Source organism: Rutidosis leptorrhynchoides, chromosome 2, assembly GCF_046630445.1.
Source record: "Rutidosis leptorrhynchoides isolate AG116_Rl617_1_P2 chromosome 2, CSIRO_AGI_Rlap_v1, whole genome shotgun sequence".
NCBI classification, from domain to species: Eukaryota; Viridiplantae; Streptophyta; class Magnoliopsida; order Asterales; family Asteraceae; genus Rutidosis; species Rutidosis leptorrhynchoides.
In genome coordinates this window covers 699,969,623-699,983,777 of record NC_092334.1, presented here as the reverse complement: position 1 = coordinate 699,983,777, position 14,155 = coordinate 699,969,623, and the positions used below count along the sequence as shown (strand labels likewise).

The following is a 14,155-nucleotide window of genomic DNA, read 5'->3' as shown; positions in this document are numbered from 1 at the left end:
ATGGATTTTATTTATTTATTTATATTTTAGGTATGAAATGAAAGAGTAACATCTGGTTAAAAAAATTTAAGTCGTTAAAGGTGGTATGTAATACTTATAATTTTACCCTTGTGTTGACTTTGAAAATTCAAGATGTTCACTTTCAAGACTTTGTTTCTAGACTGCAAACATACATAATTTTGGATATCTTGACCCAAAAAAGTCCATTTCAGCAAATCAAGATATACATAGCCATAAAATTGCAATCAATCGAACTAATTCCAATAGCCAAATTGGCATTCAGAGTATTTCCACCCTTTTACAATTCAATTACAATTTGGAGATCTTCCATTTGAGTTAGAAAAGTCAAAGTTGTGCAAAAGGTAGTCCACTACGGAGTATGTTTTATGATGCCAAAGCTTACTACGGTATCCTATATAGGTCAAATTATTTTTATAGTGACCCATATTAACTAACCGGGTTCAAATTTGACCCATTTCCAAAAAGACCTAATAAATCTAAATCTCTTTACAACAACATTTTTTCCTTCCTATTATATCAGTGAAGTCCAATCACATTTTGAAACACTTTTCACAACAATGATAAATTTGGTGACACAAACAACTAAGATGACTTTAAGTTACAACATTTAGACCATGAATCGTTTTAGCAACAACAAACTAAACAAAATATGCGGAGAAAATTTTAATTACATAAGGTGCAACACCCTAATGACTGACTATCTTAATTGAGACAGAAGAACGAACTGCATGATTTTCTTAGAGGTGTGTGATCCTAGGTACATACCTTCTCTTATCATTGAGCGTGTCTTTCAGGTGAGTTGATTTATCCTTCAAATTGCCCTACTTAGATCTTATGGGTCAATAGTAATAACTTTAATAAAAAGAATGACCTAAATAAGTTGAAAGTAAATGAATTGTGCCTAAAGAAGAAACTGTATGCAAGTTATTCTTGGTACTAACGTGTCTTATGTGATAACGTTTGCCATTTGTGAGCATTACCACGTGGGGGCATGATCAATATTCTTATATGATAAAAGCGCGACACTTGGTTTAGACTCATAGAATATCGACCTTCAAACAACTTTCATGATCCAACTTTTGCCATTTTTAAGCATTTTCACGTGAGGTGAGGTTAATATAAAAATAATTAAATAAAATAATAATAAAATAATATTAACTAATAATAATAAATAATAAAAAATTATAGTGATAATAAAAAATGAATAATAATATTATTATAAATAAATAATAAATGAGGATGATTCTCACACACATTTTTTTGATCCTCACACACCTATTTTAACCTTTTACTCTTCTAATAATACTCAATTGGTGTGTGAGGATCAAAAAAGTGTGTGTGAGAATCATCCCCCGTAATAAATAGTAAGTGCTGTTAAAAAATAAATAAATAAATAATAAATTTGGAGACTACTTTGTCAATTTTAATTGTAATCGTATTCGGGAACAAATACGCAACGTCCTCTCTTCAATTCATTCATAGTGCAAGTGTAAAACTGAAACCCCTCTATTATCTTCCTCCGAGCTCAACGAACCCTAGCAGCAGTAACCGATCTCGATTCTCGATTAAAGGTATAAAATTGTCTCTCAATTATTAATTTATAAAATAGCTAGCAGCTGCTTTGTTAGTTATAGATCTGTTTTGAATTGAATTGAATATCGATCGATGGCTAGAGATTCAAATATCCGGCGTTGTACTAGGCAACTTCAAATCGATTACGACACTTGGTCCTATATATTTGAAAAAGTAGAGTCAAGTATTGATAAAAATTCTCTAGGTCTAACCTGTGTTACTCTTCGCGATATTCGTAATTCGAGTCGTAAATGCTTGAAACTACGATGCTCAACTACTGATGACTCTACTACTACTGTCATCATTGATTTGTCTATTATCGATAAACTGCTTAGCCGACATACTCAATTAGAGACATTGACTCTTGGCTGTCGTAATTGCAGACATATCACAGACTCATGTTTAACCTCATTGGTAATATTTTGCTCTACATTGCGCTCTCTTAATCTTGATCAGTGTGTTAGCGTCACCGATAACGGACTTTCATTCGTTGCTACCGCTTGTCCGTTATTGTCCGCTATCAGTCTTGATTTAACATCTGTTACCGATTCTGGTTTGGAAATCTTATCAAAATCATGCAAATCTTTAAAAGAGGTGAGTCTTCGGTATTGCAATGGTGTTACTGATGATGGAATTTTTATTCTCAACCAAAACTGTCGTCAACTCAGATCACTCAGAATAAGTGGTTGTAAAAATATCCATGGTGTAGGCTTTCGAGAGTGTTCTCCAAGTCTCTCTGTTTTAGAAGCTTATCGATGCTACTTGAGTTCTATGGGTGTTAGTCATATTGTAAGTGGGGGTGGTCTCGAGTATCTAAATCTTGGTCGGTCTCGTGCTTATTTGAACCCTATTGGTTTAGGAGGATTTTGTTCAAAACTTTAATTCCTTGACATTTCTGGGTGCTCGATACGTGTTGATGATGATGTTATTGTACAAATCTCACGAGGTTGTCCTTTGTTACAAGAGTTGAACTTGTCAGATTGTAACGGGATTAAGATTTCTGATTGGCAGGCAATTGGATTATATTGTCAAAATTTGGAGACACTTCATATTGCTGATTGTGAAGACCTTTGTGATGATAGAGGATTGCTATCTATAGCTGCTGGCTGCAAACGCCTGTCTGTGATTACGATTGAAGATATCCATGAGGATTCTGACGAAGTCGATCAATTTAGATCACAGAGAAAGGATGTTGAGATCAAAACTCGAGAATCCTTTCGACGATGATGTGCTTTCTTGTTCTTAACTTATTATTGTATTTTATTTAATATTTCTTGTTATCAGTCTTGATTTAACATCTGTTAGTGATTCTGGGTTGGAAATGTTATCAAGATCATGCAAATCTTTAAGAGAGGTGAATCTTCAGTATTGCAATGGTATTACTGACGATGGAAATTTTTTTCTCATCCAAAATTGTCGTCAACTCAGACAACTCAGAATAAATGGTTGTAAAAATATCCTTGGCGTAGGCTTTCGAGAGTGTTCTCCAACTCTCGCTGTTTTAGCACTTGTCATGTTGAATATCATGGTACTGTAGCCGACATGCTTTTTCCATTCAATTGTACCCATTTTTTCATGTGTTCAGTTTCTTTTTACATTTAAGAAACGAAAGCAGTGGTAGCAATTCATCTGACCCATTAAATGGGTCGATTCTGTGATCCTGAATCCTATAAGCCATTCACAATTCTGACCCATAAATGGGTCTATTAGGTGATACTGAATCCTATAAGCCATTCACTGGGTGGTGCTACTACAAAATCTTCAACCCATAAGACTAATAAGTGCCTCCTAAGTTTGATTGTTGATACGTGCTGTCAATTGGCTTTGGCTTTGTTGTGCTTGAGTTATGCCCCGCCAAGACACTTTAGCTTTGGTTACTTTGTTTTAACAAGCTTAGCTTGCACCCCAACCTCCGATAGGGATTTGGAGCCATTGCTAAATTGTCATTGAACTCGTTGTTTAGATCCTCCTCATGATTCTCGTTTTTACCTTAAGTTAAGTGTTGGGTTTCTGCTTTCGCAAATTCTTCACGCTTTTCGCTTAATTTTTCCTTCGATCCCCAATGCTTTAGTTCTCTTCTCAGTTTCTCAATCAACTCAGCATTTTTATGATCCATATCTGGAGGCAGCTATATAATGAAGATGATTCCCTTGCTTTCACGATTTGCTCCCTCCTCTAGTTTATTTATTCCTATTAACTTCACCGCGGCCCCCTGTAACACCTTGTCAGAAATATATAAGTCCGGGTCTTAATTCTTTCCTTTTCATGTTGACTTTCTTTCCAGGCTCAACGGGGTGGGAAATTTGAGCATTCGGTGTCTTGAAAGTTCTTATGTTCCCATCCTTTGGAGCTCTCCTGTATATAACAGAATCATATGTTGCAAGTATGGATCACTTTTTGGTACCAAATTATGAGTAAGGCAGTTCAATAACACATAAAGCTTGTAACTTTTTCACCTTTTGTGTAAAATAAGTTGACAAGTTGGATCACTTTTTGGTATGAAACAAGTAATGCTTCTTTACAAACGCCACAAGAACACTGCTTTCTCATGGCTCAGAAACATCTTTCATGACTGTGGTGTTCAGGTACAACTCTTACTGCACATAGTACATGCACACTACCATGTTAAATTAATTCATCCACATGCATTTTTTTAACTTATGTTTCGTTAATTTGTATAGAGATGTGATGCTTCACTGCTTTTGGACTCAACAAGGACACTATCTGAGAAAGAAACAGACAGGAGCTTTGGACTTGGAAATTTCTGGTATCTTGAAACCATTAAAGAAGCTGTAGAAAGGGAATGTCCAGGAGTTGTATCTTGTGCAGATATACTTGTACTTTCTGGAAGGGATGGAATTGTCGCGTTCTCATTGGTCACTTGGATCTCAACTTAATTTATGAATTCAAATGAATATTCCTCATTAGATATAAACTAGTTGGGCGACCTGACTTTTCGCCGGTTCTTCACCTTTAATTAACATTAATTACGTAGCTAATTATTGAGAAATTAACTATTTATCATCTTTTTTGTTTTATTTTTCGTTTTGTCGAGGAAAGACCCAAAATAGTTATAAGCGTGAAAATAATTATTCATCATTTTTTGTTTTAGTTTTCGTCTTGTCGAGAGAAAAGACTCAAATGCTCAATCAATAAAGTGAGACGTACATCAACGATTGATACAAACTATATAATAAAATAGAAAAAATTATTTATATAATGTGTGTGTGTGTGTGTGTGTGTGTGTATGCAGTGGCGGAACCAGCATGGGGCAGGGGGGGGCAGATGCCCCCAGTCGATTTGCAATTTTTAGTGTAAAAATTTTGGGTTTTTCAATTTTGCCCCAGTGAAAAAAAAATTTTGCCCCAAAACCACCATATTTTGCCCCAAAACCTCCGTATTTTGCCCCAAAACCTTCATATTTTGCCTAAAAACCTCCACATTTTGCTCAAAAATCACCATATTTTTCCCCAAAACCTCTATATTTTACCAAAAAAAAATTGATACGCTTTAAAAAAAATTTCGCCCCGGGTGAAAAAAATTCCTGTTTTCGCCACTGTGTGTATGTATGTATATGTGTATATATATATATATATATATATATATATATATATATATATATATATATATATATATATATATATATATATATATATGATAACAATAAAACGGTTATTAAAAAAATGAGTTACGTGGTTAATTTGTAGTAAGAAAAATAGTTAAACGATAATAAAGTGAAAAATTATGTGATTCAATAACTTATTAGAGAGTAAAAGTTACGTGGTTGAATTATAAAGAATGAGAAGTTTTATGGGTAAATTATTTAGTGGAAAAGTTTGTGGGAAGTTTATAAAAAGTATAAAGTCAAGTATTATAAAGAGTGAGGGTGAATTATAAAAAAAAAAGTCTGTTGTAAATTTGTGAAGTTTAGGAAGCTGTAAATTTGTGAAGTTTAGGAAGTTAACTATTCGTTTGTCGTTTGCCTTTTAGATATATAGATTAATAATGTGTAAGAATTAAAGGCTTTTTGTCCCTGAGATTCAACCGTGTCCACCGAGACTGTAACCCTTCGCCTCGATACTTCTTGGTTTCTAATTGTTAGAAAATGATTATTTATCACCCATAAACAATGAAAGAGTAGTTGAACCAACTAATGTCTTCTTGGCACATAGTACATGTTTGTTTAATATAATGGGAGTTGTTAACCCATTAAAGAGAACAATCACTACATATAACACTTAAAAAACATAGAACAAAATATGCAGAGAAAAACATACATATAATTCTATTGAGATTTTGTGAGTATACTTGTTCAAGTGGAACATTGCGAACCGTCGAAGGAATATAGGCTGTGAAACTGTGAAAGCTTTCCATTTGTGATTGCTTTCCCGACCGGTGATCTAAACGTCGATCCTATTCGCTTCCGCCGCTCGTATTCGGTATGTCTCGAATTTATATTTATACAACATTGGCATCAAGAGCTATGATGTTTATTTCCCGGTTATATACTATATTTTCTTCATTATAGTTGAAGTGCATGAGTTGTTAGTTTTTCATGTTTTTGTTTGATAACATGATTTAAATGAAGGCATGATATAACTTTGATGCAATCGTCTTATATGATCAACGTTTATATCTTATAATAGTTCAAAGTATTCTGATCAATAATCATAAAATGTTGATGATCTTGTTTACATGTAATTTCAATATTTGTTTTTAAGTATATAAATATGTAACCTGTATATGACACACATAATATGATATATGTTTAAATAAATAAAGATGGTGTCATATAATTATTACATGTGAAACTGACGAGGTGTTTTGAAATGACTTTTGATTATTCGCGTTGTTGGTTACTGATAAATATTGGTATGAATATGAACATCAAATAATATTTTATTGAGTTATTCGGAATATGTGTAGAAGACTAGAAAAGTAATGTGTAGTTGTTAACGTTTGGAGTATAATAGACAATATTGGAATTCGTCTCTTAGTCATCCTTTGTATCTTGCTGCTTACTTTCTTAATCCTTCATACACATATCGACCCGATTTCATCCCCGTAAGAAATTCGATTAACCTATCCAAAATATTTGCTTAATTTTTCTTTATTCGTTACCAAATAATTAAAGTTGTTGTTAGTTATCTTACGTGGCTTATTTATTTATAATTATTCCATATAAATTTCTTGGACAAAAAAAAAAAAAAAAAAAAAAAAAAAATTGTTTAATTTTATGTGCGTCTGTTCGTCTATAGCATTCGAATAGCATACTCATGGAATTTATTTTAACTTATGCAAATTATGTATTTTGTACAATATATTAATTACCCTATAGCAATAAGGTTGTATGAACAATCTCGTACGTTAGGAAGTGTATATTCATGTGTAATTAACTCCTAGCTTGTATATTTGAATTTTTTTTGTTTTTTTTATAACCGAAACATTAAATTCATGTATATTAATTCGTGATTAATATAGTCAATTAACCTTTGGTTTCAGTAACCGAAACGTTAAGTACATATTTATTGTTTGAGATTATATTTCTATGTGAAATATAAAACTTTATAATATAGCACCTAAACGGTTTCAAGTTTTTGACACATGGTCGTGCCAATTCGGATTTATAAGAACTTATAATCTTGTATATTATTGTGTTAATAATAGTTTCATAATAGGTTTTATAGATGATAATTGGAAACGTAGTGACCTTTTTCTCTATAGCCTATGATGACCTATTATTAATAAAATAATATAGTTGCAAGATGATTGCATATTTAGATGGATATATGTGATGACCCGGAAATTTCGACTAAATTTAAACTTAATCTTAAATGATTAATGATTTCGACACGATAAGCAAAGCCTATGAAGTTGAATCTCAAAATTTTGAACTATTCAATTACCCTTCGGTTGTTCTCAACGATTCGCGAACCATTATATGTAAATAGATACATATATATACTATAACTTGAAAACGTAACAAAGTTTTAATTGCATGATACCATACATTAAACTTATTGGTTTATATATCTATTTGAATATATATGATTTCAAGTTATTTAGTAAACGATAGTAACATTCGTTTATTGATTCGATTGATATTTAGATAAGTTAACTAAAGCGTTTAAGATGAACCAGTAAAACACTAATTTGATAAAGTATTTTCAAATTGCTACAGTACCCAAAATGCTACAGTGTTTTTGAAAATCACTATTTGCTACAGTAAAATTGACTTTGCTACAGTGAATTGCTACAGTAAAAATTGGCTTTGCTACAGTAACTTTGCTACAGTAAAACACTATTTTAAAAATGTATTTTAACAAATAGTGAGACGATGATTTATAGAAGTAAATGACCAAAATACTCGAAAGTTTAAGATATACTTTGAGTGGTATAGTTTAGGAATAATTTAAGGCTATATTTTAACAAAGGTACGAGTCACGAAAAGTAAAATGCAAGTTTTCTCAGCGTACGAAAGGACATTCGAGAAACCGGAACCGGGACATAAGTCAAGTAACAACGTACGACTTATCGGAACAAAAGTTACAAGTCAACTATGCATGTGAATTTAATATAATATATAATTAATTATTTAAATTATATATATTATATATTTATTTTATATTATGTCGACAAGCTAGGAGCCAAAACAATGTGAGCTGTCCCTGGTCCTCATGCGAGTCGCATGGCCAGAAGGCCAATTCCATGCGAGTCGCATGACTCCAGATTTCAGGCCACATCTATAAATTCCAGTGTTTTCGCTCGATTTAAATCACACACATACATAAATATATATATACTCCGTAATATTATTTATTATTTATTTATTTATTATTATTATTATTATTATTATTATTATTATTATTATTATTATTATTATTATTATTATTATTATTATTATTATTATTATTATTATTATTATTATTATTAAGATTAATATTAATATATTATTATTAGTATTATACCTAAAATACTACGACGAGGTCATGAGCGTGTCACTTTCAAAATATGTTTTCAAGCGGGATAGAGTTAAGGAAATTATGGGTTATTGCCATGGAGATTATGGGTAATGTTCGGGGGTATTTTTGTGAATCAAACCTCGTGTTTATCATCTCCGATGCGTCTACGTGCTTTCCTGCAATAATGTATATCAATATTAAACGGTGAGTTTCATTACTCCCTTTTTATATATATTTTTGGGACTGAGAATACATGCGCAGTTTTATAAACTGTTTTACTAAATGGATACAAATACTAAAACTGATTTTGTGTGAGTTTCATAAGATCCCTTTTACTCTCTACATTTTTGGGCTGAGAATACATGCAAATGCTTTATTAACCGATATACAATATTTATATGCGTGAGTTTCATTTGCTCCCTTTTTAATTGCTTTTGCAATCTATATTTTTGGGCTGAGAATACATACACTTTAATTTAAACGCAATGGATACAAGTTACATACTAAATTCTACACCGAGTTTGAACCGAAAATCCCTTAACTTTGGTAACTAGTAACTGCCAGTTATAAGAACTGGTGGGCGCGAGTAGTTGTATATGGATCCATAGGGCTTGATATCCCCGTCCGAGCTAGAGCACTAGCCTTTTAACGGACGTATGCTATTTGAGAAGCGTACACGTTGGTTTGCGTGTATTATTAAGATGATTATACAAAGGGTACAAATTATATAAGCATTAAAGTTTAGTTACCAGGGTGCTCAATTTTGTAGAACCGATTGATAAACGTTTCGGATGAAACAACTGAAATCTTGTGATCCACCTTTTATGTAAAACCTATTGATAAACGTTTCGGATGAAACAACTGAAATCTTGTGATCCACCTTTTATGTAAAACCTATTGATAAACGTTTTGAATAAAACAACTGAACTTTTGTAATCCACATTGATATACGGATTATGTGTAATATTAAAACTATGAACTCACCAACCTTTGTGTTGACATTTGTTAGCATGTTTATTCTCAGGATTCTAGAAGTCTTCCGCTGTTTGCTTATACGTGATACAAGATATGTGCTTGGAGTCATACATGCTATATACAAGAAACTTGCATTCACCAAACCATTACCATGTATCTTATTTTGACTGTATTGTCAACAGATGTATTATTGTAAACCATTTAAATGGTGATTGTCTATACGTAGAAATCATCAGATGTTAAAAACCTGGAATTTATATATTCATTTATGAAATACCTTTTCAAACGAATACAATGTTACAAAATGTATCACATAGAGGTCAAATACCTCGCAATGAAATCAATGAATGACGTGTTCGTCCATATGGATTTGGAGCGATCGTCACAGTTGGTATCAGAGCGTTGGTCTTAGCGAACCAGAATTTGCATTAGTGTGTCTAACCGGTTATTGTTAGGATACATTAGTGAGTCTGGACTTCGACCATGTCTGCATGATAAAAGTTGTTGCTTATAATTTTTGTTTTGTTAGAAATTACCTGCTTATCATTCCTTGTGTGGAAAATTACCTGCTTATCATTTGTAGTCTAGACACACCTTATTGCATGGATTGCATGACTAGTGTATAGACAAAATGAATATCTTAGCGTATCTGTTACTGTTACCTTTACTTGACAGTTTCCGAAAGTTTCTCCATAATTTACGGATCCTTTGTACTATATAAAGGTATTCTATGTAATTAAAATATCATCCGATATCCGAAAATCATTTCACATCGAAAATTATTTATCTAACCGTGTAAGATGAATTCTGCAAGTAATTCGAGTTCTTCGGATTCCGATATGAATTTTCACCTGAGTTCCGAAAGCAGTGTAACCGGAATGAATCAACCAATCAGTCATCACCAATTCTGGATGAATTGGGGATGGGTTCGTAATCAACTTAATCAATGGAGACAAGAGGAAGGCGATCCTTTCCACCAACCGAATTCACCTCTTGGTGAGGAACCTGAGGCACTTACCGGCGAACCCGTTAGAAACACTATATTTACCCTAATTTCCAGGATATTTCGCAACGATTATATGATAACTAGAATTTTAAACTTTATTCATCCTCTCGTACCAACCGCCAATCATCCCGGAATAATAGAAGAAGTTAACGAGCTTCGCGCTCGAGTTGTGGCTTTGGAGAATATGATGCACAATTTGCAGGCATCACAGGCAGCACCGGTAGCACCACCAGTACCAGCAGCACAACCAACAACAGTACCAGTACCACCAACAACAACATCCGCACCGGAAACCTCAACCTCACAATCTGTTCCACGAGTATCAACCTCATATGCACCGTAGGCACCGAAGAATACTAATAACCATAAACGATGAAGTATTGATTCATAACTTCATTGGAGAAATATCCTGTGGCGATTATGTAATCTCTAATATAGGAGAGATTATTCGTTTCTAGTTCCAACCGAAAATCAAATGAGTTTAATAACTCGTTAAATCTATATTACATCTGAAGGAAATATACATACATATATTTTCATAAAGATTGTAATTAAAAACTATTCTGTACAAACAGTTAATGGTGAGAATATTTTAACGGGTAGGTAATACCCTAGAAATATATAAATTTCACATTAATATGTTATACTATACACTCTTCGATTCTGATTCAACAATCATTAATTATACTGTTCAAACCTACAAGATATACGTATCCATTCACCCAAGAACAACCGTTTCCATACGAACTCGATTACATATTCTAATTTCGACCGATCAAAATCCAAGTCAAGATTGAACGAGAAGACAAACCAACTACACGATATCTACGAGAAGAAAGATTTGTACTTATAATCATATATCTGGAAAGCTCTCGAAACCTAAGTAAAACTTTAACACGTATCTGTGATAAATCCTTCGGCATTATTATTACTGAAAATAACCTTGCAATTCCTTTTTAAAAGTATCCAGTATTATCACCCATTCAACTAGTCAACGACGACCTTTCAGACTTATAACTTTGGCATATACGTTTTTGTTACTGGGGAACCTTTTATGTTCCACCATATTAGCAGTAAATGTACCAGCGACTCCGTCACTCTGCTATTTGAATCTCTCCGGAAATCACTATATATACATTGAAACCCTGTCATGTACTCATCCACATCTTGTAACAATAGTTGCCATTCCAACTATCGGAAATTTGCAATCAGTATTTTGAAATCTTGCAGCACGTCTACGCCAACAGTTATATGTGTACATATAACGTCTACCTCCTCGAATTACATACTTCGAATGTGAAGTTTCCGAAATACACCTCAAACTATGAAACTAGTTCTCTGAAATTGGAACAATGCTGATGAAGCAGCAAAAACTGTAAACGACCTTAACAGTCAAAAGTTTGATGATAAAGAATAGTATGGTGGTAAAGCTGAGAAAAAGAGAAGGTTTAAAATTGGAAAACGGATTGAGCAAAGTATGAAAGAGGCTGTGGATAAATCACAAGGACGAAACCTGTCTTCAAAGAATCCAAATGATTCAGTATCAGTTGAAGCCATTAACGAATACCTTGCTTCCGAATCTAAACCCTTGCGGACAATATTCTTCATCATCCTCTGATATTAGAAATTCTAAGATATCATCGTATCTTTCATTATAAATATCCTCCATATTTTTGGAGATAATTTCATAATCATTCTTATCGAAAATCAATTTTCTCTTTACGATATCTGTGTTACACCATAAAAGAAACTATTTTAGTTTCTAAATTCTGAAACTTTCAAGTTTAAAATATAAATATTTTGAAGTAATATTGGGAATTGAAGCATGAGTTAATATAATATAATGACACTTGATCAACGTGATTATATTACAGTAAGTCATGCTGAGTTTCTAATGAAACGTGATAAAGGTTCACATATCATACCCTCATAATGAACCATGTTACATAACTCTTTTATTCTATATAATCTCTAAATATATCAAGAAAATATTTTCTTAATGATTCGGTCTTTTTCGAGGTATTCTGGTAATTTGACAAGTCAGATTGTACTATTACCATTTTTTTTTAAAACATTAATTATGTTCATTCCGAAATTCATACCTACGAATTCTGGACCATTATTCGCTTGATTTAAAGTCGGGAAGATAAAACAAAAGCATGAAGCTTCAAAATATCAATGGGAGTATATATAAGTAAATCGGAGAGAGTATTAACTGTGGATGTCAATAATTATGGAAAGACAGAAGCAGAGACATCGAAATATAAGGGAAGATATAAAAGCCAACAACTACCCAGAAATTACAAACCGTGTATATCAATGCGTATAGCAATATAAAGACACGGGAGAATGAAAAATACTATAACCCCAAGGTAATGGTAGAAGAAAATAACTTCCTCCGGTGGTAGATGAAAAAGAAGAATGACAGATATGAAAGTTAGGAGTATATCAAGAATCAGAACTGGATGAAGCATTTTTTTTACAATCTTTTGAAAATAGGAAATGAGGAAGAAGATGTAAGAGTGATGAAAATAATGAAACGGAAGAGGTCAATTTATAGCGAAATATCAAACATAGCAATCGAAGCAAATTACGCATTTAATCAAAAGAAATCTTAATTTCCTTAAATTTCGAAGAATCAAATCTTATTTAGATTATGAAGATTTTCTATTCCTTAAATTATGGAAATCAATCGTTAATACGTCAAGAGTTAAGACGAATCTCTATTCTTCATTTCACTCTTTTACGATAACTTCTCTCATACGCTTCGAAAAATCGGATTGTTTTATCCATATTATTTAACGGTGATAAAACTCTATTTATCTACACATATACGGCATGAAAACATTTTTATTGTTAGCCATGACGACCTCACTCAAATTTCGGGACGAAATTTCTTTAACGGGTAGGTACTGTGATGACCCGGAAATTTCGACTAAATTTAAACTTAATCTTAAATGATTAATGATTTCGACACGATAAGCAAAGCCTATGAAGTTGAATCTCAAAATTTTGAACTATTCAATTACCCTTCGGTTGTTCTCAACGATTCGCGAACCATTATATGTAAATAGATACATATATATACTATAACTTGAAAACGTAACAAAGTTTTAATTGCATGATACCATACATTAAACTTATTGGTTTATATATCTATTTGAATATATATGATTTCAAGTTATTTAGTAAACGATAGTAACATTCGTTTATTGATTCGATTGATATTTAGATAAGTTAACTAAAGCGTTTAAGATGAACCAGTAAAACACTAATTTGATAAAGTATTTTCAAATTGCTACAGTACCCAAAATGCTACAGTGTTTTTGAAAATCACTATTTGCTACAGTAAAATTGACTTTGCTACAGTGAATTGCTACAGTAAAAATTGACTTTCCATGCGAGTCGCATGACTCCAGATTTCAGGCCACATCTATAAATTCCAATGTTTTCGCTCGATTTAAATCACACACATACATAAATATATATATACTCCGTAATATTATTTATTATTTATTTATTATTATTATTATTATTATTATTATTATTATTATTATTATTATTATTATTATTATTATTATTATTATTATTATTATTATTATTATTATTATTATTATTA

At 32.3% G+C, this 14,155-nt stretch overlaps 1 long non-coding RNA gene across 1 annotated transcript; it reads left to right on the top strand.

Annotated features, from left to right (window-relative positions):
* The first annotated feature begins 1,469 nt into the window (after positions 1–1,469).
* On the top strand, positions 1,470–4,669 carry LOC139894117 (uncharacterized). Its single transcript, XR_011774812.1, has 3 exons — positions 1,470–1,592; positions 3,878–4,178; positions 4,275–4,669. It is a non-coding gene; the product is annotated as an uncharacterized lncRNA (long non-coding RNA).
* Positions 4,670–14,155: the final 9,486 nt, after the last annotated feature.